General features: G+C 45.5%; 1 protein-coding gene and 1 long non-coding RNA gene across 5 annotated transcripts in view; one reads left to right on the top strand and one right to left on the bottom strand.

Annotated features, from left to right (window-relative positions):
• Window positions 1-25,870, bottom strand: part of PRKN (parkin RBR E3 ubiquitin protein ligase) — a 1,151,747-nt gene that overhangs the window by 249,701 nt on the left and 876,176 nt on the right. The window lies entirely within an intron of this gene.
• Window positions 16,239-19,924, top strand: LOC140697789 (uncharacterized). Its single transcript, XR_012075119.1, has 2 exons — window positions 16,239-16,410; window positions 19,825-19,924. It is a non-coding gene; the product is annotated as an uncharacterized lncRNA (long non-coding RNA).

Raw genomic sequence — 25,870 nt, forward strand, 5'->3', positions numbered from 1 at the left:
TGCGGGTCACGGCTTCTCAGTCCTGTGAACACCGAGTGTCCTCTCTCTGCTTAGTGCCGTCCGGTCCTCCGAGACCTGGCTGTCAGTCCCTGAGGCTCCTGGACCTGCTGCCTTCGGCTGCAGACTCAGTTTGCCGGTGGCCAGCACCGTGAGACCCTGCCCCGCCGCTCCCGGGCACCTGGGGCTGTGGGGACGTCCACGTCTCAGCCTGGGGCCCCGGGGGGCCTGGGGGCCAAGCTCAGGCCCTCTCCCCTGACCTGCTGTGCGCCTGGCGCTCCTCCCATGCAGGCGCTCACAGGCAGTGGGGCAGGAAGCCTTTTCTGTCATCCCCTCCTCCACTCGCACACGCCTCCCCCACCACGGACTTTGGCGACTGAGGGGAAAGCAGGAATCACTCCCTCCCACGGTCCACCTGGGCCTGAAAGAGATGCTTCACTCTCCTGCTGTGTCTTATCTGACACGAGCCGCCCACGGCCCCTCCTGCCCTGGGTCACGTTAGCCTGTGTCTTCGGGAAAGTTGATTTACGAGGAAGAGAAATGAAGTGAAGAGTAAGAAGGAACTGGAGAAACGAAAGAAAGTGGCAAACTGGAGAGATTTCCCGTTCCTTCCAGAATGAATTTTCAGTGTGACGTACTGTTTTATTTAAGCCCTGAATTCCCAGAATGCTATGCAAGGGTCTTGTGCTGGCAAAGTTAAGAACAATGCAAACCTAAATCACACTGAGCAATTTAGGAATCACCTGCCTCCGTGGCTCACGCCGCTCCTCACCTCCTCCGGCAGCACCTCCGGTCGTTTATGCTAAATATTTCTTTCGCTATTTGTTCCCTTGGCTATAGCTATTTGCAGTAGCTGTTAAGAGCCCTGCCCTGTGTCTAAAAACCACGGTATAAAGGTGTATATAAAATGTGAAAAGGCAATAAATACAAGTCCAGGGTGACCTTCAAGAGCCTGTGGGTGAGTCTGGAAGGGCGTGTGCATGGTGTCTGCGTGGCTGCTCAGATGTCCCCAAGAGAGTGGAGCCTCAATTATTTCCCTGTTTAGCTCCTGGTTCGCTTCATACTGTGACATCATAGTCTTCCTGCCTCTCTTCAAGCACATTTCCCCATAAAACAGATGTACATACATCGGCATAAGTATTTAAAATGAATATATGAATAATAGGTCCCAAAAGACTCCATTGTAAATTCTCCAGCAAATACAAAAATATGGGTACAAACACCTCCAGCATCATACTGTGTAGAAGATCTTTTAAAGATCATCAATATTACTCCTAAGTCTAAGTAAAGATAGAATTGGAGGGAGTGACAGACAGCTTCTTAAAAACTGCATTTGGGGGAAAATAAATCCAAATAAAATCCTTGCTATTTTCCTGCAATTTCAACAAAGCTCTTGTGTAAAATATTGCACTGCTGCCCCAGTTTTTAATTGGAAAGCCATATTCGTTCATGATCAATTACTTAACATTCATTCATTATCAGTCACCTCAGTGGTTTTTTGTATTTTCTAAGTTTGTACAAGAGGATCCCATTATTTCCCTAATGACTTGGTAAAACTGCACTGTCTTTGCAGATCAGCCAAAACTGGGGCAAAAAGAAAAGAATAGGGAGAGAGGAGAAAAACAGAAGACACGCCTTTGATCAAGAATGCGTCTTCCCTCACACATGTATCTTGACACCCAGTACATGCACGCTTGTGATTAAAAGAAATAGAACATCTGCATGTGTATGTCGAACTGGCTAATTTAATACTCATTTTGACTTCCTACCAAAGGGTCATCTAATAGTCAATAATAAACACAATACTTTACTTTTTCACTTTCCTTTGAATTACAGAAAGAAAGTTCTCCTATGAAAGACATTTTCAAAGGTCTCATTATGGTTTTGAATCCTGCAGAAATCATGTTCGCTCCTTTTGACATCTTGTAATAAATAAAGCTGCTCCTATTTTGACTTTCGACAAATATCTCTCTTGCTTTCAGCAGCTAACAGTTACAGAAAGAGATAGTGCTACATTAGTCACAGCAGTTTAGTTTGGGGACACCAGCAGAGACACATAAAATCCATTAGTGGAGCCAACAGCTATATCCAATTCTAATAAAAAGGCTAAATACGATTTCTAGAACGAGTCTTAAAACTCCCCTGAAAACAGAAAATAGTTGAGATGATCTTTTGAGTAACTACAGCAACATGTCAGTCGTATTTAAGCCAAGGGGTTTGTTTTCACAACACCGGCACGTAATCTGTTCACATGAAAATCCTTTCCTATTGCCACACACATATGAGCTGGGGGAAGATGGTCTCACATCACACACTTGATCCAGGAAACCTGGGTTCCTGCCCCAGCACTGGTTCACGCTTCGTAAGAAGGCAATCACAACAACAAAAATTATAAGGAAAATTATGATAAATCTACAGCTCTTCTGAGCAACCCTGCAAGGTCAGCATTGGGAGAAAGACATTCATTTCTGCTTCCCTTAGGTACTGCATGGCTTTGACCTCGAGATCTTAAGACATGTACTTTCACCCCAAGGAAAATCCTAAGATCGTGGGTGGAATTACACATTCTCCTTTCTAATGTCGTTTCTGGTAAAAGACTTGGTCTGATTATTTATGACATGGCATTTCCTAAAAGAATGACCCTGTTCCTAAAAACCTTTTTGTGAATTACTTTTCATCTGAAAAGCGCATAAGAAGGCAGTCGTCAAGATGTGGTGAGTTGCATTCTTATGGAGGCATTATCCTTCACAAGTAATGAACACCAAGTATTTTGAAAATAAGAAAATGAAATAAATTCAAAATGAGTGTGAAAACACAAGCTGATCTGCACACGCATGCCTTAGAACATGCTGCCTTTCTGGTTTGGAGCTCCTCCCCCGGAAAAAGTCCTTTTTCAAGCAGATGACTCCTCCTGTGTTTCTTCAGGACGTATCAGTCCCCGAGGGCTCAGCTCAGAGGGGCAGAGTGCCAGCCGCGGAGAGCCTCTTCTTAACAGGGAGACGCCCGTCCCCTGTGCTAGGAGTCCAGTGAGGTAGTGCGCACAAAGCGCCTGCTGGGTTCAGACTCTAGGTGTGTTTAGAAAAGGCCAGAACATTCCCGCATAGGCCAGGCCTCCTTGGGGTTATCTGTCCTTTTCACACAAATTTCCTTATAAAGGGACTGGAGAATGGCAGTTGGAGGCCAAATGTCTGGCCCCCGCCTTGCCAGACGCTATCCAAAGGCCACTATGAGGGACTGGTTTGATTGTAATACTAAGTGAAATGAAAAGCAGGTTGCTTGTAGAGACTTAAGTGTGGACATGATCTCATCTCACGTCCGCATTCCTGATGAGAAGCGGACTGGGCCCCGGGGCGCGGGTCTCCGTTGCCTCTCGGCCCTGTCCTCGGGGCCAGGACGGAACCAGGGCCGGTTACTGACTGACTGTTGGATGAATGAAATGAGGCAGCTGGCCCGGTGTGCTGAGAGTGTGGGAGGCGGCGCGGGCGCTAGGGCTCTGACTTCTGCGGCTGTCGCCCTGCGCCAGGCTCACCAAAGGAAGGAGGGCTCTAGGAATTACCATGGCCCGGGTGGCCTGAGGTACCGCTCGTGTGAGGTTATGGAGGTCCCCGGCTTGCAGTCCTTTTCTCGGGCACAGCACCTTCATCCAACGATGAAGGATGAATAAAAGGAACAAGCTGATCTACTTCCATTTCAGCTGGGTCCTTGTTTACTCCAGAGTCCTAGGGCACCTGTGGTCGCCCACCAGCAGGGCGCTTCTTGGACAAAGGGTCAGACCTGCGCTCCTGGTGCATCTGCTATCTCCCGCTTTGCCAGCCGGGCCCTGCCCTGACCTCAGCCTGCCTTCTCTCAGCATGCTCCCCGGACCCAGAGCATCAGATCACAGTGGAGGAAACAAAGGACTCCCGTGGCCTCCTCAAAGGTGCTAAGAGGACCTTACAAATAAAAGAAATAAAATTTAGCTAGTCTATGGTCTATCAAGGATGGTAAGTTTTTGAGAAACATTTGAGCAAGGTTTTATTTTTCTGAATCAAAGGGCCACTAAAATATGTCTCATTCTCTGAAATAACTCTACTCAGCTGACCAGAAAGAGACCCGCATGGACCACAGTACACACGCCGCTGCGTTGGGTGGCGGGTGACCTGGGGTTTGACTTGCTGCTGAAACCTGGTTCAAGATACTTTTTATTATAAAAAGCATTTTTGTCCTCCAAAGATGAAATGGGTGCTGCTAGTGTCATCAAAAGTGTCCATAAAACCAGTCACCAGGCTGTCAATTATGAACACCCGAGAAGGCCTTTGAAGACCTTTTTTTTTTTGGTGGAAAGTTCTAGAAAGATCAGTAGAACCCACACCACAGGATGTGCCGCTCTCTGGAGGAAATAAGAGGGACGCTTCATTGCTTTAGCTGCTGGTACCTGTGCTCTCCAATTCTGGGCGCAGGCGGCCACGGCTCTGGGACGGACCCCATCAGCGCTGACAATGGGCCAGCTTTGGTGCTGCTTCCGTGAACCAGGGTGACCGAAACTCCTGGCACACTCGCACTGTGCTAACCTGCACTCCGTTCAGTGATGCCACAAAGCTAGAGGTGTTCGATGAAAACCTTCATTTAGAAACACATTTTGTTTCCTGGGTTCACAGTGCCCTAGAAGGCCTCTGGGCACTCACCCTTCCTGTGTGCTTTGCGGGCAGGTACACATCAGTGTGCAAGATGTCAGTGGTTAGCAGCAGCACAGAGAATCACGCCGAGGATCGTGCCGACCAGAGCAGTGACGGACAAGGAAGTACACAGTGTCCTGAATTTGATTTACTGCTTTCCTTTCTCATTCTATAGAAAAACTAGATAAAGAGTTGGTATTGTTTGTACAATCTCAGTCTAATAAAAAGCTGTAATGATTCGGCTGTTCATCTCATTTTGTTTGAGAAGGTGTGGATAAGCATTTAGTGCTTGAGTATTTGCTAGTCCAAGCATGAACTTCCAGCTAGCTGGGAGCTGGGAGCCAGACTTTCCAGAGAAGTAGAGAAGCGGTACCTGGAGGGCGGGTGGCACCCCCAGAACTGGCCATGCCCAGTCCCCAGCTCTCTCCATGGAACCATGAAGTAACGGCAGACGTTTATCCTGTAGGACCGCTAGGCCCAGTGGGGGTGTGTAGAGGGCTGACGCATGTGTCCCTGAGGAGGGGAGGCCAATAGAAAGTGTAAAATGGACACGCATGACTAGGTGCTGGAACTGAAAAGATCCATTTGCAGTGCATGCGGTTTTGTGAGAACTTGAAGGATGGATAATTATCAGTAAGGAAAATCTTCAGAAAGTGGTGTCATGACTAAGCCGGAGCTTAGATGTTAGGGGCTGGTGAAGAAGTGAAGGACGGGGAGAAAGGGCCTGGAAACACTGGGCGCGTGAAAACAGCTCGAACCACGTGAAGGTGTCTGCCTGGGACTCGGGCTGAACCAGGGGGGTGTTAGGGAAGGGGAGACGTTGGTGGAAAGAAGGCTATAGAAGCTCCAGGGGTTTGGGCTTTATTCAGGAAGCAATCAAGAGCCTTTGGAGATGTCTGGCTGGAGGTGTGGCCTGATCAGAGCAGTGTTTTAGGCAATTGATTCCAAGAGGACAGGACAGGATTCGGATGCAGTAGAGGGGCAGGGAAAGCTACCAGTCAGCACAGCCCATCTGGGAACCAGGGACGAGCGAGAGAACCTGGTGCAGTCAGGAGCAACTTCAGAAGGCTTTGCTGCTGGCCTCACGGCCTCTACCAGGGCCCTGCGGGGACCTCCCGAGTCATCCGGCCTCTCCCAGCTTTTGCTCCACGATTCCATCCATCATCTCCTAAAACATATCCAGATTTAACCTTTCTGCTTACAACCTCCATTACCTGACCCACAGGGGCCAGATTCCCCAGTTAGTCGCACCAGGCCCCCTACTGCTTGCCTCCCCAACCTTCCCAGCCTCCCACCTGACCCTTCCCTAGCCTGGCCCTAAGCTCCACCGGCCTTCTTTTCACGTGCCTTGTTCTGAGTCTGGGTCTAAGAAGCTCACCCAAGGCCCGGCACTCTCCCTGCCTCCCTCCCCGCCTGCCTGGCAAATGCCTGTTTGACCTGCGGGGAGATGCTGCCGAAAGCTCTGGAATCAGCTAATTGAGGAGCTGAGCAGACGGAAAACGTCGGGCCAGAGCGCTTACCCAGTGACCCGCATTCCTCAGCTTTGCTAGTGACGATAAAAGCTTTGTTGACAAACCCTTTCACAGGCACTCGCTTCCACTCCACCACAATAGAGCCGGGTCCCAGCCTCTAGCTTAAGGGTTTGTGAAAGGCTTTCAGTTTACAGCCGAAGGAGTTCCCAGAGCTTTGTGCGCTCAGAATAGACCGTGTCAACGAGCTCACAGAGCGGTCCATTTTGTTTAGTCACCCAAGATGTCACAGTAACAAAAGCCTTTTCAGTTTCCAACTTGATTGAATTTTTATCCAGAAAAGGCATATATTTTTCACTGCTTACTTGAGAGAGTCCCACTATCCAAGGAAGCTTGTAGCATCCCCTTTGGGGGTGCCCCACAGCCTCCCCTCCTACCCCCACCAATAACTTCCTCTTTTGAAAACTGGGCTAGTCACCTCTTTGTAGAGCTGATGTGAGAATTAAATGCGGTGCCTCAAAGGAACTGACATTTGTGTGACACACGTGGTCTGTTCTTGATAAATGGAAGTGACTATTGGCATTATTATTAATATCACCATCATCACCATCATCAATTTCAGACCTAAGTTAATTAAATAGATCCAGTTTACTTAATTTTATTGGGTTCTCCAAAGCACAGAGTGTCAAAACTTTCCCATGCTTCCAGGAATTACACTGTTTTGAAATGTCTCTTAAAGCTGCTTCAAAAAGTAATTGACATTCCACTCCTGGGCATATATCTGGAGAAAACTCTAATTTGAAAAGATACAGGCACCCCAGTGTTCCAAGCAGCAATATATACAATAGCCAAGACATGGAAGCAACCTAAATGTCCATCAACAGATGACTGGATAAAGAAGATGTGAGATATATATATATTTTTTATGACTGACTAGTAGTATATATACAATGCAATACTACTCAGTCATAAAAAAGAGTAAAATCATGCCATTTGTAGCAACATGGACAGACCTAGAGATGATCATACTAAGCGAAGTAACAGAGAAAGACAAATATGATATCACTTTTATGTGGAATAAAAAAAAAAGATATAAATGAACTTATTTACAAAACAGAAAGTGACTCAGACATAGAAAACAAACTTATGGTTACCAAAGGGGAAAGGAGCAAGGGAGGGATAAGTGAGGAGATTAGCAGATACAAACTACTGTATATAAAACAGATAAATAACAAGGACCTATTGTATTGCATAGGGAACTACATTCAATATCTTATAATAACCTATAATGAAAAAAGAATATTAAAAAGAATATATATGTATGTACAACTGAATCACTATGCTGTACACCAGAAACTAACAAGGCATTATAAATCAACTATACTTCAATTAAAAAAAAAAGGAAAAAAAAGCACCTGACAGTTGCCATTTCACAAGGATAAAATTCACACATACACAAACTTTGGCTCTACTTAGTCCATCATTTAAAAATTATGGAGTTCACTGGATGCTCTCAGCAGGTATCCGAAATATCTCTCGTCATCCTCATTATCATTAATAAAGGCGTTTGCTACCCACCATGCTGGTGGCCCTTCCCCAGGCACTTGGGCAGGGAAAGCAGTGATGAATCACGTAAGACACCTTGGTCCCTGCTAGCACCGGGTTTATCTCCAAAAACAGACACCACGGTGGCGGCAGTCACCCACTTGGAAGAGACCCAAGAGTGTGGACGTCTAAACACAAAGAATGTTCTCCTCGCAGATGCTGGTCCCAGATGAGACGCAGCACAGACAACAGGTGTCCTGTGGGGCCCGTCTGCACCCAAGGGGTGCTCCCTGGAGGGCTGGGGCTTGCCAGGCACGCTGCTTGGTGACTGCCACCCCTGGAATTGTGTTCCCAGCCACAGCCAGCCACAGCCAGCCATAGCTGGGGCAGGAGGGTGAACCAAGCACCTGGCCTACGGAGGGGCAGAGTGTGCAGGACTCAGGTGTAGAGAACTTCAGGAAACACCCACCGCGGGCCACGCCCTAGGGTAGTACTTCGAGTCTTCAAAATGCTGAGCTTCCCTGAGTTGAATGTTTTTTAAAAAATAGTTTTTGCTGTTACAAATGGAACCAGGTAGCATTTAACATCTGCCGAGCAATGGCATGCCAGTAAGTCATATAAGATTGTCAAGTAGCTCAGAGTCAAACCAGTCGGAGGAGACAAGATAAGGATAGCTTTACAATGTGCTTCATGAAAATTGCCAAGCGCAGCAAGTCCATGACACGAATGCTGACAGGCATTCAGAAAGAATAAACGCAAGTGGAAAACAAAATAGTCTAGAAAAGGAATTTCTTACAGCATGAAAACATCTTAATTTAAAAAAAATGTATCGATGTTAACATGAAGATGACTCTCGGTTACTAGGAATTCACTGGACAGTGTCTATCCAATGGGGACGTGAAAACACTTCTGGAAATGTTCTGCTGTGTACGGTTAGAGGCATATTCTTCTTCTGCATTTCTATTGTTTCTCTATGCCGGTTGCTAGGCATGCACGCTTGTGGACACACACCACACACACACACACACACACACACAGAAATTCCTCAGGGCTTTCCATCCATTGGAAATTGACAAGAGCAAAAAGGAAAAGAAAGGAATAAAGTCAATTGTCTATGAACAGCTACTGAAATCAAAACGTTTCCTGACATACAGATGTTTTTACCCAGTTCATCCCATTTAGGACTGCAGGAAGTAACTGGCAAGAAAAACTAATGAAACAAAATGCAAGTAGTTAACTATCTCTTGTTAGAGTTCTGTTTTCCCCCGGCACTACAGGGCATTAAAACTTTTTGTTCAAGTTGATATCTTCAGCATTCAAAGAGCATTAAGATAAACTAAACCACATCTGGGTACCAGTGTCAGGAAGTGACTCCTGCTGCCAGTGAGAAGTGACATTTCAGTGAAACCAGGGACTCCTGAGCCTCTCCTGGCAGAGAGGTCTTATTTCTTTACATCTGTGTTTCAGTTTGAATGACGATCAGAGCATCACGCAGTTTCTTCGTTAGCGCGGATAAGGCCTACAGTTACCAAAGCTGTGGAGAGACTCATTCTCCACAGGGTGGGTAGTTCCTCTACGATTTGAGAAAAGACAGATGAATGGAACTCTAGCCCGACAGGGCGCCTGCTGACTCCTGGCCACCTGAGCTCCCGTGTAATGAACCTTTCTCTTCTAATACACTCAGCGCGTCTCTTCATTAATACGCCAGTGACTTTCGCTGGCTTGTAAATTCTATGACCTTCAGTTTTATTTCTTCTGGAAAGAATACAACAATTCTGTGTGAAATTCAGGATTTTCCCCCCCAAATTTCCTTTTTTGTGTGAACTGAGTGACCGCAGAGGTCACTGTGTCCTTCCCACAATCCAGGGGTCTCAGGAGGAGGTCGGCAGATCCCTGGACTTGAGAGACCAGCTACTGGCATGGCATCCGTCAGCGCCAGGTGGCAGACGTGCCTGTCCGTGCCCGAGACCGCCGCGTGCCGTGGGCCGACAGAGGAGGAGGAGGCGAGGCTGCCCCGCACTCCACCCTCCCGGCATCCATGGGGGCCTGTGGAGAAACCCTTAGCGGGCGACGCAGTGGGCCACGGGGCAAGGAAGCACCCACTCGTAGGAGGCACCTGCTGGGAGGACAGCGTTACATGTGTGTCCCTCTCTTCCTCCGAGGCCCAGTTATCCTGACTGGGAAAAAGATGGATTCTGGACACACCTGGAATTGGGTTTGAATCCTGGCTCTGTTTTTTATTGGTTGTGTGTCCTGGGATGCTGTAACTTCCCCAAATCTCAGCTTCCTCACCTACAAACTGGCAGGGCGAGCACACTGAGGTAAGGGTCCAGTTAGATGCGCTTGTAAAGCCCAGCAGAGACCCACGTGTGACGTGTGGTCAGCGTGCAGCCCCGCCTCTGCCCTGAGGCCACATCATCACTGCCCTGCCAGCCAGGCCCCTGCAGTTCACACACCACTGCTGATTTTTCTGGGAGAATAATGAACGTGATGAGGAGTTTATAAGAATAAAGGGTGGAACACATTGTATGCATCTGTTTCTTGTTTGTTTGCTCATTTAGTTTTTGATTCTTGCCCTGTGTGCTGGGGATTTTGCCTGCCTACCTCTGCTTTATACACGGAGTGGACAGGAGTGACTCGGGCCGAACCACGGGGTCAAGTCCACAGCGAGGATGTGGTGTGGAGGCCACCTCCCCACCCAGTTAGTTCAGGACAGTGGTGTCCCGCTGCTGGTTTTGCTAAGATGCTGGAGCATGGCCGCGTCCCAGGCACTGGGCTATCCGTTTACGCACACTATCACCTAATTCTTAAAACAAACCTCAGCGTCAAACCCTAGGGTTGGTTGGTTCATGCTGACGTAGACAGTGTCTTTAAGATAAAGTTGGTATTCTTTGTCATTTGGGAGCAGCTGTCCAAAACCCAAGAACCATTTATTTTTGGGTAAGGCGTTTCTCTCACTCTCTGAATTTATAAAATTAACTCAGAAAACAAATGAATCTCGACAGCAAAGTATACCTGTATCATTAACCGTATCCTACAGATGAAGAACCCACCTAAAGCGTGGAGAGGTCAAATCACGGCCCCGGGTCACACAGCCGGTGATTGAATAGAAGTTCTAACAAAGGACAGTGGGGGCTTTTGTACAGTTAGGACCCAGGCTCTTAACCATTAAAACTGTTACCTACATATTGATTTAGACCAGGAATTGGCATACTTTTCCTGTAAAGCCCAGAGAGTAAATCTTTTAAGCTCTGTGTGGTGTCGGGTCTTTGTTACAAGAATTCAGCTCTGCCATCACAGCAGGTAAGCAGCTGCAGACAGCAGGTAAACAAAGGCATGTAAACTATACTTACAAAAGCAGGAGTTGGCTGCATTCGGCCTGAGGGCCATAGTTGGCTGACCCCTGGTTTAGATTCTCTTTTATTGTTGTTTTTTTTTTCCTAATTGAAGTACCATCAGTTACAATGTGTCAATTTCTGGTGACCAGCACCATGTCCCAGTCATGCATATACATACCTATATTCATTTCCATATTCTTTTTCATTACAGGTTATTACAAGATACTGAACATAATTCCCTGTGCTATACAGAAGAAATTTTTTAAAAAATCTATTTTTATATATAGTGGCTAACATTTGTAAATTTCTCCCAAATGTACCCCTTCCCACCCCCTTTCCCCGGGAGCCATAAGATTGTTTGCTGTGTCTGCGAGTCTGTTTCTGTTTTGTAGATGAGTTCAGAGTGTCCTTTTGGTTTAGATTTTCAATCACTCATAGTACCCTGATTTAAAAAAAAAAAAAACATGAAATAATAATTCTGACATTGATGTTTTACTTTGGTCCAGGAACAGTTCACGTGAACAGTCTTAGGCGGCAGGGACCCAAAAACCCAGTCCCTTGAGAACTGGGGACACAAAGAGACGAAGCCACTTGCCCAAGCTTACAGCCAGTAAGAAGCAAAGTCAGGGTTGGACCCAGGCAACCTGGCTCCTGACAGAGCTGTGTCCTGACCCACTACAGGATGCTGCTTCCCTACTATGTGTGGGCCAGGCCCCCAGCCTTGACTGCATTTTGATGTCACCTGGGGAAATTTCAACAAACATGGATGCTGCTGTGGGCAGAACTGTGTTCCCCCAAATTTATAGGCTGAAGTCCTAATCCCCAGTGCCTCCGATCATGACTATATTCGAAGACAGTGCCTTGAGAGGGATGATGAAGGCGCAGTGAGGACATTAGGGTGGGCCCTAATCCAGTCTGAATGGCGTCCTTGGAGGGAGAGACACACAGAGGGGAGACCATGTGAAGACATGGGGAGAAGACGGCTGTCTGTAAGCCAGGGAGAGAGGCCTCCGAAGGAAGCGACCCTGCCCTCGCCTTGACCTCGGACTTTCAGCCCCCAGAGCCGTGAGAACAGAGCTGCCTGCCATCTAAGCCCCCAATTGGGGCATTTGCTGTGGCCACCCTCGCAAACAGTACAGACACTGTGGCCTTTTCCAGTCAACCAGCTTAGCGTCTCTGAGTGGGACCAGGGCAGCCTTCTATTTTTCATGCTCCCCAGGGGATTCTAACCAGTGGTGGACGATGTTGAGGCCGTGCCTCACCTTCAAGGAATGATCTGTGCCTTCTCCGAGGCCTGAGTACATCCCTCTGTGTCGAACCCCAGCCAGGACCGGCGCATCCTACAGGGCACGCCAGATTCTCCCTCTGGATGTCTCCCTGTGGGGGCTCCCCGGGACCAAGTTTTCTTTGAGGATTTTGCCAGACTCCTTTCTTCACCCGAGTTTTCTTATCAATATGACAATATGACTGGTGATGATTTCCATTATGAAAATAGGTGAACATGATAAAAATAAAAAAATAAAGACACAGGATCTGTGGATTTTTCCAGCAATGGAACTCTGCCTTCACTTTGTAATGACAGTACCAATAATTAGTAACTGCCAAAACTTTATCCACAAATCCTCGTGCTTAACACTATGGCATTTGGCTGAAATTACACCTTGATTCACTGGATCTTGCTATGAAAATGGAAAAAAAGTTTCAGTTTTCATTTTTTTTTAGTTACCTTGAAATAATGAAAGTCAAAATAAATCCAGTTGCCTGGAAAATGTGTCTGTTCCTAAATATTCAATAAGCCATTCAAAGCTTTGCAGATCATTAAGTGTCTCCCTCTATAAAACCTACAGTTCTTCAATTAAAATTCTATACCAGGCTTGGCTGTCCAAACACTATTGTATTTATTTGGTATAATAAAAATTAAAACTGGAATATTTATTCCATAAAATGTAAAGATCTGAGACACATTTTGGAACAAAAATCCTATACACATACACACACATACCCAGAGGAGTTAATTTAGATGGCTTTCTTTGTTTTCTGATTGCCAAACAAACTTCTCTGCTGAACATACTGCAAATCTATCCTCATGGTTCTAGTTTATCATAAAGAATTTTCATCTTCCTTCCAGTTGAGGATGTTGTACCTAAAACTACAGTGTCCCAAAGAGTCTACTTCAATTCCTGCTCTTTTCCCTCTAGTGGCTTTGAAGCCTTAAGGCGTCTGTTAACAGTCAAGTGTATTAAGCTAACAGCATAATGAGGTTGGGACCTGTGGAAGTTCAGCAAACAAATGAACATTATGGACACCCAAACAGACACTGCGGAGAGTTGAAAGACGTCACAAGGATTTTGGAAAAGCCACAGCCCACTGCAGAGGGGAGGACAGTGCGCACAGGGAATATCCCTGGTGGGAGGAAGGAGCAGCGTGTAGTTAAAGGATCTGAGATGTTGCCAGGCCAGGAGCATCGTCCACTTTTCCTCCAAATGAATCTTCTACAGAAAGAAAAGTGCTTTCTCACTGTTTTCAAGGTGGTGTTTGTTTCCTAAAACTGTCAAAATTCAACCACAGGGTTCAGTGTCACTCCTCTGTCAGCCCATCCTGCTGGCAGAGTCATTCAGCCGATTTTTCTGACACGGTACAAAGATGCAGGTGGAGGGGCAGCTGGTCATGCAGCATGAGATGGCAGGGCTCTTGGTCCGAAACCTCTCTTGTCAGGTGAACACAAATCCTGATGGGTGAGCTGGGTGCTGAGCATGTGGGTATTGTGCATGGGTGGGGGGAGGGGGCGTAACCACCTGCAGAACTTTAGAAAACCAGAGATCACCGTACACCTGAGGTATGCGAGCGGGTGGCCGTTACTGATGGGAATGGGCGCTGTCCTCGAGGGGAGTCAGAATGGGGGACTGATGCTTGTGACGCAGCAATGCCTGAGAGGCAGGTAAGCACAGCCCCGACCAGCCACTGACCTCTAGGTTTGGATGAGCTGGATAAAGAGAGGCTCCTGCCAGCTTCCAAGGAGCTAGGCTCCATCACCAGGCTGCCTTTTGAAGGCCTGGAGCATGGCAGTGGGAGGGGTCCAGGGACTGCATTACCATCTTAACAGTGTGGTATAATATGAGCCCCCATTCCTATGTCGTGCTGTGCTATTGCTGTACCTGGAATAGCTCATTTAATCCTTGCAGCAACCTGTGAGGGGGACACAACTACCCCCGTCTCACTCAGAAAACTGAAGCCAATTTACAAATGTTAGCATGCTCCCTTTTAAAATACTTTCTCATGATTAAGAGAAAGGAAGAGCTAAGCATCAGCTAAGTGGCTGGCATTTTGCTAAGATCTTTCGCGTACATTAGCCTAAGAGTGATGCTGTGATGTCTGGTATCATCCCAGATGCAGCAGTGGAGCAGCTGAGGCCAAGGACAGTAACTTCAGTGATGAAGATGGAGGGGCCAGTGCTCCCGCCTCAAAGTCATAACTAAAAAGGTACAATTACATAGCAGCTGAGAGAGACCTTGGACATCAACTCATCCAACTTCCCTCCTTATTTTCAATAGGGAACACTAAAGCTGATAACATGCAAAACCCAAATTCCTAATGGCAGAATAGAAAAGAGGAAGTAGGTTTCTGATTTCTAATCCAGAACTTCCTCCTTATGCTGGGGTAAATAAGATGCAAAAACCCAAAACAAAACAAAACAAAAAAAACCCATCAACCAGAAAATTTAAAAGCCACAGAGAAATCATTTTGAAATAGATTAGAATCGCATCTTTCCATAACTGACTATAATCAAAGAACAGGTAGACTCCTGTTTAAATGAACATGGTTAGAACATCTGGTCTTCTAAAATGAGGCTATTTACATGTGCTGACAGATGGCCCACAGTGAAAATGCTTTGCTAGTCTGATTACAACAAATTCTAATAAACCCAAATCCTCTATGTCAGGTGTCTTCCTCGGCCCCTGCTTATTAGGGAGACAGTCTCTATTATGAAGACAGTGGTGGGCAGGCATTTGTCAGTAATTCGCCATGTAACTCTTTAAGTGTAATCTAACGCCTTTGATTATCAAGAATAACAGGTTGTTTCCTTGCTTTTTTTTTTCCCATGGAGGACAGTCTGATGGAAGGAAGGTTGTAGCCACCCAGGTGGAGAAGCAAGGAAAATCGGTCACTCCCAAAGTGCCAAATAGGGGAGAGGGCAGGTTAAGTGTAGGCTGAACTGCTGGGCACTCAGTGATAAAGGGTGCCTGAAACTCTAAGTAGCACACTGCCCTGGCCAGTCCTGAAGGGGCTCCACCTGAAAATAAATAAATGTGCTGATGCCTTTTTGATACTTCATCAAATGTATGCAGGAGAAAGCCTCTGTTAACAAGCTCATATGTGCCCACCAAGGGCTAGATGTGAACAGAGATGCCTCTGCATCCTCAGATGTCCCTCAGGGGCTTGCTCGCTCCTTGGGGCCCACCACTCCCACTGTGGTCCTCCTCACATGCTCCCTGGGAAATGTGAGTCTCCATCACTGACCTGCCAGGCACGGCGGGCAGACGCCATGAGGGGGGAAACGGGTATGCCACGTGCCGGCCAGAGTGGGAGACCAGGCCATGGCGAGGGACAGCCTCAGGGGCCCGGGTGTCACTCCCCTGTAATGGCTCGGACAGCCCAATGCAGGCATCATCCCCTCACCCAGTCTACCCACAGCGTCCATGGACCATGGGCAACTTTGCCTTTCTACCCAGGTTTGTAGGCCAGGAAGCTGGGGAACAGGGGCTGGAGGAGGAGAGTGGGGACCAGGAGTTGTGGGGGGCAGCTCTTCACACTGCCTCTGGCAAGGTGACCGTCCCCTGGAAGACGTACGGGGTCAGACCTCTTCCAACAGAACCGCCTTGTCCTCAGGCGGCTGCTGTCGCAGATGCTGCCTCCGTGAGGGCTGCTGAGGCTGAAAAGAGCGGGGCGTGCCCCTCGGCGGGCACACAGCAGTACCTTTAACGCGACGCGCCTCCTCACTGCCACCCCTGCGGGGAGGAAGCCGCCTCCCCGGCCCCCAGTGGGCGGCCCAGGGGCACGGCCACCCCGCCACCGAGCGCAGGAGCCAAGTCAGGACGAGGACACAGGGGTCGCAGACCCGAGCGCGCACGAGGCGCCGCACAGCCTCCGCTCGACACACGGAAGGAAGCGCAGGCGAGTGATGCGGGGCCCGTGCGGGAGCAGCGCGGACCTTTGAGACGCCGGAGCGTTTAACTCTGCATGGAGTTTTGCAGGAAAATCATGCCTGTTGCCGAAAGCGACGAGCCATCCCAGAAAGCGCCTCTCAGAATTTATCCGCCACGGTCACGGCACAGAGCGCCTCCGAAAGAGCACGACCTCGGAAATGGCCGGAAATGAAGGCTAAGTAAACCTCTGTCAGTAGACAAGGTAAGATGCCTCCATAAGCCACTACATCAGGCGGACACTGGGAGCAGGTCTAGCGGATGATTTTCAGCATTTTAAAAAGTTACTCGTTCACGTAGGAAATGCTTCTGGGGTTCCCTTTACCCTGCTGAGACCAAGCCTCGGCGCCGCCACCTAAACGGACCAGGTGTAGCTCGAGGGCACAGGGAGGCCCGGAGAGGGAGGAGGTGACGTCACCGGGGGCGAGTTCATTACCAGGAATCAATGTCACATGGCTGCGGTACATTTTCTCTGATTAAATTGGCAAGGACAAAGTCATGTAAGAACAATGAGTATTTTCATTCCTGGGGTAAAAAAGGGAAGAAAAGAAAAAGTAATGAAAATATCTACATAACATTATATCTGTAGGACCCCAACTTCTAACCCAGAACAAATAAAATAAGAAGTCTAGCAATGTGTAAGCAGATAAATGCCTCATTCTCTGCCACCTCCCAAACTGTCTTCCATATGCTATCAGAGGACGACACTGCATTGTCCCCTCCCTGTGCCGGCACTGTCATCAGCTCAAAAAAAAGTGCTTAAAAATACCCATGCAGGTATCAGAGCTTATCTGGAGATGAGAACAAAAAACATCTTGTCCCATTTCTCTTTTCCCTAATTAAAAAAAATGCAAAACAAAATGTAAGGCTGTGTGAATAGGCAAGTTCTGAGAATTAGCCCTAAATCTGTTGAATATAATGTCTCTCAATTTACCTTATTTTCCAGTAAATCTCTGTTGACCTAGAGGCCAGTTGTGGGTGTGGTCCCAGAGGGGAGGTGGCCCAGGCCAGGACGTCTGGTGCCAGGTGTGGTTGGGGCCAGCTTACATTCCAAGGTGTCCCACCAAAATAGCAAAAGGGGTAAAGCTGGTTTTATCGACACTCTGAAAACTTTTTCTTTCATATCTGCTTATATTTTTCTATAACCTCACAGGGCCAAGGTTTTTCTGTCAATTTGAGAGCAGAGAACGCCCACCACAGCTGGGTAGTAACCAATGAGACTTTTGTATAAGCAGCTTGTAGTCTTCCTTCATGTTCACCTTTGAGTTTTTTTTTTTTAAACAATCATGTCCATTTACACAGGCTAAATGTTACAAATGAGACAGGAACTCAGAGAATGACTTGTCAAAGATCACCTGCCAGGAAGTCCTAGAGCTGGGTCTTGAAATCCATAGTCTCCAAATCTGGGGCTCCTTTGAGTCTATGCTTCCGTCACGTGAACTTTCAGTAATAGGAGCAGGTATTTACATCTTGAAAAGTAATTCTTGAAGATGAAAGAATACAAAAGCCAATTTCCTGTTTTGGATGAAATGACAATTGGGGTGTGTGTGTGTGTCTGTGTTTACAGATGTGTGCGCGTATGAATTTACGTGTGTGTCTGTATGTGGACAGGGTCTCGGCGTCCTCCTTCCCGGCTTGTCTCAGAACCCGGGCAGGGAGGCAGGGGTGGACAGCTGACATCTGTGCACAAGCTACTATGCCTACCACTTCAGCACATTACTCTTTGCTGGTGACCGCAGACCCTACGCTGGCAGCTCCCAGGGCCCTCCCGATTCCGGCCAAGTTCTTTCTCATATGAACGAGGCTCCAGTGCTAATTCATCTGAAACTGTTGGAAACCACCCAGGGGCCTTTATTCCTTAGAAAAACCACAGCTCTTAGTGTCTGCTGGGGACTGGAGCTGCCTTGTGCTTAGGCTAACCATTACTTTATGTATTTCATTCTTCTTTCCCACTTTTCATTTATTTCCCACCACTTAATCCTTTTCCCATTAAAATTCTGCAAAGACCGTTCCCTCTTCATTTAGATGAAAATGCACTTCATTCTCCACCACCACCATTTTGCAGATTGTTGTCTTAGTCCTAAAATCAGTGAGGCTTGTTTCGTATAATGAAAGAAGCCATCAGATATTTCAAACAATTGTTTTGCCTTGGTGTCTAAAGCACACATAGAGAAATGGAAAATTCCAATTTTTCATGGCCTTGAAGGCACACGCTGGGGGTGGGGGGCACATGCAGGCATCGAAGTGACCATTTTGAGCTTAGCTCTGTTGTCGCAATAGATATGATTATTGGTCAAAATTAATGCCAATTAGTCTAGACTGGTATGAAATGAGAGACAAAGAGGTGTGGAATATAAAAATTTGACCCACAAACACAGGCCATCTCTTCAACTGGAGAATAAACAGGGACTGTAACCCTTGTTTTTGCCTGAACAACATACTGGGGCTCTCAGCAGCTGTGGACAAGATCTGATTTTTTGGATCAGCCTTAATTGGATAGAATCAGCCGCTGCCTTTATGACTGGGGTTTCCTGCAGGAGACGAAAAGCATCAAATGAAGGGAAGTTACTCAGGCTGGTGACACAGGGACAGTCACCATGTCCTCCTCCAAACCGTCCTCAGAAATGGCTTGGAGAGTGGCCGGGAACGGCAGATCTTTTCTCACCATTAATTCCTGGCTTACTTTATAGGTTTCTCCTTATTTCATATAGGTTTCTCTGATAAATGCCGTTGACTGGGAAAGAAAAAACAGTAATTTTTTTTGAGGGATGAAAATTAAATTTCGATGGTGTCACATTGAATAAATCAATTTACCGGACGGAGCTTTCTCCACGATCTTTCAAAAACCTTTGCTCAGTCAGCAGACTGGAAAGCAGGCTCTTGGCAGGGTTGCACCCCTTGTAAAGAACCATTCAAACTTTTTACCTGATGTTTTGCATTATATTCAGAATGTGTTCATGGCCTAAAGCAAGAAGGAGGTTACAAGGTGGACGTGCCCTGTGGTGCTTTAAGGATCCTCTACCTGCCGTCGTGACCCCGGGCTTCTGCCATCCCCTCTCAAATTCCACCCCAGCCAATAGACCACACTCCTTACTAAACATTTTATAATAATGACTAAGTTTCTGCTGGTAAAGGGTTTACGTACTTCTTTTTTCTTGAGGGTGTGGAACTAATCATCTAAGAAAAAGTTTAGTTTATGAGACTTCTAGCTGGCAGAAAATAATGATTTCCCCTCCCCCACTACTCTGAATTAGATCAGCTCATGCAATGGAATAGAAATTGAAGGGTCTGTCTCACTTAAAATAAGAAAATCTTTGCAAGCTGATTTGAAAATCCACCTTGAAGTCATTTAGCTGTCTCTTCCTTTTGTTTTAGTATTTTCATCTATCAAGAAATTAGTTTTGTCCATAAATGTAATCAATATGGAATATAAAGTCATCAAATTAAAAAAAATAGATTTTGAGTCCTCATGATAAATTGAACCTTAAACTTGAAGTAATACAAATGTAAATTAGACACAGGTATTTGGGCGTCTTGCTTATTGCATTTCTTTGGTAAGTGACAGAAAAATGATTGCGGTGCTTGTTTATTTTAATAAAAAAATTTGATCTCTTTCTAGAATTATTGTGAAGTTTATGGAATATAATAGAGGATTTCTGATGTGGGCGAGAATACAATATCACCTTTCATTCAGAAAATAAAAAAGGAAGATCAAAGGAGTCTCAGTTAAGTTTCTAGTCACTCACTTTTTAGAAAAGAACAGAACCTTAGGAGTCAGGTGAAAAGAAGCTGAGGTCCCGGAAGGCAGTGAAAGGATGGGGCAGCAGGTAGAGGATTCGGGTGGAAAAGTCAAAATAGAGGTTCTAGGGAGAAGAGAGGACAGGATGAGGTCCCCACTGTGGTAAAATCTGGTAGGTTAATCAGAAGATTGGTTCACATTTTATTATTTTAAAAATACATAAGTACACACGTATAGAGCAAGCTTTTCTTAAACGATCCTTTAAATTTTGTAAAGTGTCGGTCCACATCCTGGAGCGTCCAGTCATCATCCCAGTTTCAGCTTCTTTAAAGTAAAACAAGGACGCCGGGAGAGTAGCGAAGCAGCCGAAAGGCAGGGTTGCTTTACATTTTAGGTTTTGGTCTTTTTCCCCCCCTTCAATTTTCACAGTCACTCTGCCTACAAATAAGTCAACAATAGTTTTCTAATAAACCTGCTTTATTCAACCTTTTCAAGCCCCTCAGCTTAGCCTTTCACAGGAACAGCTCTTTTTGCACTGACGGTTCACCGGTTTACTTGATTTTTAATTAAATAAAGGAATTTAAGATTAAGCACCACCAGCCAAAACAGGCCGGGAACAAACATTAACTGGCTGTTGTTGACACGCTCGGTTAAACTGGAGGGAGCAGAAGGGTGGGCAAGCCCTAGTCCCAAGTGCTCAGCGTGTCCTGGGCATTAGTTGCGACGTGTTTCAGAGGGACTGGAGGGGGTCGATGAGCTTGGTGAACCTCTTCTGTACACGCTGCGAGGAGAACACTTTTATGCCACGAAACTTAGGTAATGCAGACTGAATAGTGTTTATTTTTGAAAAAAAAATAAAATATTCTTAGTGTACTAAGTGTACATCTTTAACCCCAAAGTTCAATGCATATTAAATACAGGCCAGTGAACAGATATTAAAAAGTGTATCTTGCAACCTACTTTATATGCATGTTCTAAAGGTGCCATACAAGTATGTCCTGAGAGCTGAGATGATTCAGTTCTTAAATGTGTAGGATGAATTCAGACAGAGAGGGGTACCAGTCTCATCTCAAAAATGACCTGAATCTTGGGTTTATACACCTATACTCTCATTAGATTAATATTTCTTCTGACCCACTTTTTACTCTGCTATAAAAAGCAAAAAGCCAACAGGAAAAAAAAAACCCTGATTTTTGGCACTAATAATGACAGTATAAAGTGATTTGCAATGCATTATAGACATTCTCCAAAATCATCTATTTAATTAGCACTAATTGAATGTCTACTATTTTCTGGTAGATGTGTGATTGTTTTTAGCCTGCCTAAGATCTCTCAGGGGACCATTTCATCAATGATAAAGGAATTGGTAGAAAGATATTGACAGCTGTGGCTAATTCCTGTGACCATTGGGAAGGTCTTGTGCTAAAGATAAAGAGACAGTCTTTCTTCCAAGGCACTTCACCTAAAAGCACAAAGGAAAGAAATATATATAGCATTTCTTAGAGATGCTCTAACACCTTGTTGTGAGCAATGAGATCTGTCTGGGAGGCAGCTTATCAGGAGCTTTACGTGTTTGGAGAAGCCAGATCCTCTGTCCCCAGTTTAGGCTGTTGGATGCAAAGCCAGAGAGGCAATATATTTAACATGGGGTAAGATTAGGGTGTTGAGACATAGGTGGACAGTCCGTGAGGAACTATATCAGGTCAGACTAAGAAAAGCACAGCGTTTCAAAAAGGTATTACTCTTGTTGTATGTAAGATAGTTGCACATCAGGCAAGGGTATTTTCTGAAAGGTTATAAATGGGAAGAAAGTGTAGCCAGATTCTGACTAGCCCATGGGAAGACGGCAGTAGGCGAGTGCATTTGCCTGCCCAGAATCCCTTTGGCAGTCACAACTCTTCCCCACCCATAGTTTATTTGACTCAGGTGGGGTGGCCCCATCTCCTAGACCAACGTGTGGGCACCTGACCTAGTCATCACCAGTCAGATCTCTGTCTCTTTGTGGCTGCTGTTGGTCTGCACATGTGATTTTGGCTAAGCCAGTGGAATGTAGACCAGGAGCTCCCTGTGGTCATCTTTGTCCTCATGAAGGGAGAGCCTGTTGGAGAACAGGTGACACAGTGGGGGCAGAGCTGAGGGGTGGAAAGAGAGACAGCTAAGAGAGGGCATCATTTGAGGACCTGGATCCAGTTGTAGCAGCAGCTAGTGCTTCCCTATCCTACTCAGAGGCACAGATAATTCTCTCTCTCTCTCTCTCTCTCTCTTTTTTTTTTTGTTAAGGCTAACTTACTCGAAGTCTGTTACTTTGAGAGAATTCAACTAATGCAGCCTGACTAAAGCAGAAAGACAGGTAAAACCTAGAACCTTTCCTCAGAAGCCCATATATAACCATCCCATGAAGTAAGTAGAATAGGTCAGATTTCATTACCTTGTCACTTTACTGATAAGAAAAAATCCAGACTTTAAAGAAGAGAAGTAAACTGTCCCACATGAGATTGTTAACGCTTGGCAGAGCGGTGACTAATACCCAGGCATTCTGATTCTATGTCCTGACCACTTCCCACTATGATTATGTACACACATGACCAGTGAAGCTTAGGGAATGAGCTCAGGACGAATTTCCTCATTAAATAACCAAAAAATACTTAAGGAAACATACTAAACAATATTTTTGGATGTAGATACTTAATTTTACTTCCAGGTACCGTTCAACTGGCCAACCACGATCTGAAACCTACCTGACAAAAGCTAGTTCAGGTGAGCTCAGCGATGTCAGTTTGCAGTATTGGTCTCATTTATTCGCTGGGATAAATGAGAACATTGCTGAATTTCTAAATTCCTGAAAAATCACTGTAGCCATTACAGCAATCATTTCAAACATTCAACTTACGACTTTATAAAATGGAAATTCTCGTTCAAGTCTTGTGTAATGTATAATCCTATAAAGTAGTTTGATTAATCTTACTTTATTCTCATTCAAATATTTTAACAGTGTTCACTCAATTTATTTCATGTTGGTGGTTAACTTCCAGGCTGTATGTGCATATGGAATTGTTGCCTAATTAAAACTTCCCTTAACTCATTAATGACATCCCAGTGAAGCGTCTCTCACTTGGTATTACAAGGGCATGGTGGTTAAGGTCAGAAGAGGAACACTGTGCCTCCATTCAAAATCATTTTACAGATGAAATCATGCCAATATGGCCATGAAGAAAAGCCTTGAGAAGGAAAATTAGTTACAAAAGAGCAATAATGTCTCACCATGTTTTTGATGGTGACAGAGAGGCAGAATGGTCATTCTCATGGTCATGGTGTGGATGGGTGGTGGTTTACAGAGCCTCCTACGCCACTGATAAACTTACAAATGGCCTTTACTGGCTGAGCACAGTCAGAACATGGGAGCTGGAAGCCACAACCTCAAACATGAGTAGGATCTTGGGTCTGGGAACTTCAGACACCTAAAGGTCTGGTCCTTTAAAATTTATATAAATTTATACAGATTGCTGCTCTGCAATCCTGGGGACTTTTCTGAAATCTATACTAAATTTGTTTTGCTCCTGTGGGAAAGTAAGCATATTTATCAATTTCAAATTTCTTTCTGATAAAGTGGATACTCATATTTGCTCTGAAATAGGATAAGACCAGTGGTAATCAGGCATAAGTATGAGCCATTGATATGTTTCTCCATGACTGTGAGAGGGGAACTGGGCGAAGTTAGTTAATGTGATGTTGAAGAAACCAGGGAATAGTCATGGGTTCGACTGGTGTCCTGCACCTGCCACTAAGTAGCTGTGTAACTCGGGGCGACTCACTTAACCTGCCTAGGACGCACACCCTTCTCTGTAAGGATTTCCTGTCAGTGTCTTTTATATATTGTTTTCAACCGTATATTCTAAACATTATGCAGAACATAGGGAAAAAGAGGAGGGGGTGAGGGGGCATGAGCACAAAGGCAGAGAAGAAGCTGGTGAGCCACATCTCATGAACAGGCACGGTTCTCTGCTCCCACCCGTGCGACAATGGCTGTCAGTCAGGGCTGAGGTCTTTGATCAGCCATTTGTTGCCTTGTGTGTGAAATCAATGAATATTTAAAAACAGAGCAAAGTGAGCAGAGATGACAAGAGCCAACAGGACGATTCAGTCAATGAAATCCTTGTGCCGGCACAACCCGCCTGTGTTTAAGACTGCAACCAGGATAATCCAGATATAGAGAACACAGATTCCTTGTCAACATTTTCAGTCAATATGACTAGGAGGAGGTTTCCACTTTGGGGTGTGCTGATATAAGCATTCTCAATATATCATTTAGAAGAACACATTAGCCGTCTACATGAAGACGTTCTGCTAATGTTCTAAATCTTTCTATCTTGGCATAGAGCTCTGCTTTATTTATTTTCTTCAGTGTTAAGCACATCGTGTCACAGAAGTGATTTTAGCATTAGGAAAAAATATATATGTTTTAATTTTAAGCCTTCTGGATCATTTCTTTTTTTAAGAAGAGTTAGCACACAAAGAGCATAATTAAACTGAGCAATAAAGATCTAGATATTTTTGTGCTTCTAAGAAATATAATATGTTATGTGATTTGCTGGAATAAAATCAACTCAATAAGCCTTCTTCTTTCCTATTTTTGTTTCCTTGGGATTTTATTACCCATCTAATGTTCGGGGAGGGTAGAAATGCTAAATTCTGAAGCGTCTGGTCTCCATCACGCTGGGGGTTCTCGGGGGGCATAAGGCGAGGCTGCTTCTCCAGCAAAAGGTCTCACGCCCCCAGATCCCCACGTGGTCTTGTTTCAAGGTCAGTGGCCAAAGGCAACTGTAGTTTTGCCATTATTATTATTATTGTTACATTATTATTATTATTATTATTATTATTATTATTATTATTATTATTATTATTATTATTATTATTTTCAAACTCACACAGATCTCACTGGTGGGACCACAGTGCATTTTCGGATTGTGAAACGTAATAAAAACCTCAGAGTCAAGCAGCTCAGCAGGATGAGGACAAAGCTTTGACCCGTCAGGGAGGATCTGATGAATATGCATCGCTTCTGCCCATCATCTCACTGTATAAATGATCGATTTGTGGGGCAAGGGTCTGTGTCCATCAGTGCTTAATGAAGCACTGGGGGAGAGCGCACACACTTCCTTAAGCTCGTGTATCCGGGGCAAGGAATAGCCTGAAGATGTTTCTGCCGCTGTCCACAGGGTCAGCCCTGCCGGCCGCCATTATCACCACATAATTAAACAGTGCTACCTGTACTCACAGGCAGGAACGGCCGTGGTAAATCATCCTCTCCCCCAGTTTTCTGCTTTAATTGTGGTGTATAGTTCATTCTCTGGACAGAGATCGCTTCTGTGTGCCTTTTAAATTCACTGTATGAAACCTATTATTTGCATTTCAAGCTTAGGTGCAGGTGTCTGGAACAGATCAAAGGCCTAATTCTTTGTGCTAACCTTCAGCATTCATCTCAGTCTAGAACACATTTCACAGTGTGTCCCAGTGTCCTAGAGCCAAAAGCACAGCCGTAGAACCACCTAAGAACTTGGAAAAGCACGCCAGGTAAGCAAAGCTCTCAAGGGCCTTGCCTCCCAGGAACAAAGCAATCAGTTTAGAAATTGCATTTTACTCTTGCTGCAAGACCTTAGCCACATGGACGACCTTCTCCAGGGATTCTTAAAACTGCATTATCTGTGAGTTTTGTAAGTAGCTAAATTCACTACCTATAATTGTGAGTTTAATTACGGTGAGGTAATATCACAAAGCATGACGGGACTGGCCATATTCCCTAAAGCCAGTTCCAAGCTGGGAAAATGGTAGGAAAATACTAAGATAATCCTTCGCACAGCTAAAGGTACGTTTTGGGACCCGGCTGACTCAGATCAGCAAATGTGCGTGGGCCGCCGCCCCCCACCCC

This window comes from Vicugna pacos, chromosome 8 (genome assembly GCF_048564905.1).
Source record: "Vicugna pacos chromosome 8, VicPac4, whole genome shotgun sequence".
NCBI classification, from domain to species: Eukaryota; Metazoa; Chordata; class Mammalia; order Artiodactyla; family Camelidae; genus Vicugna; species Vicugna pacos.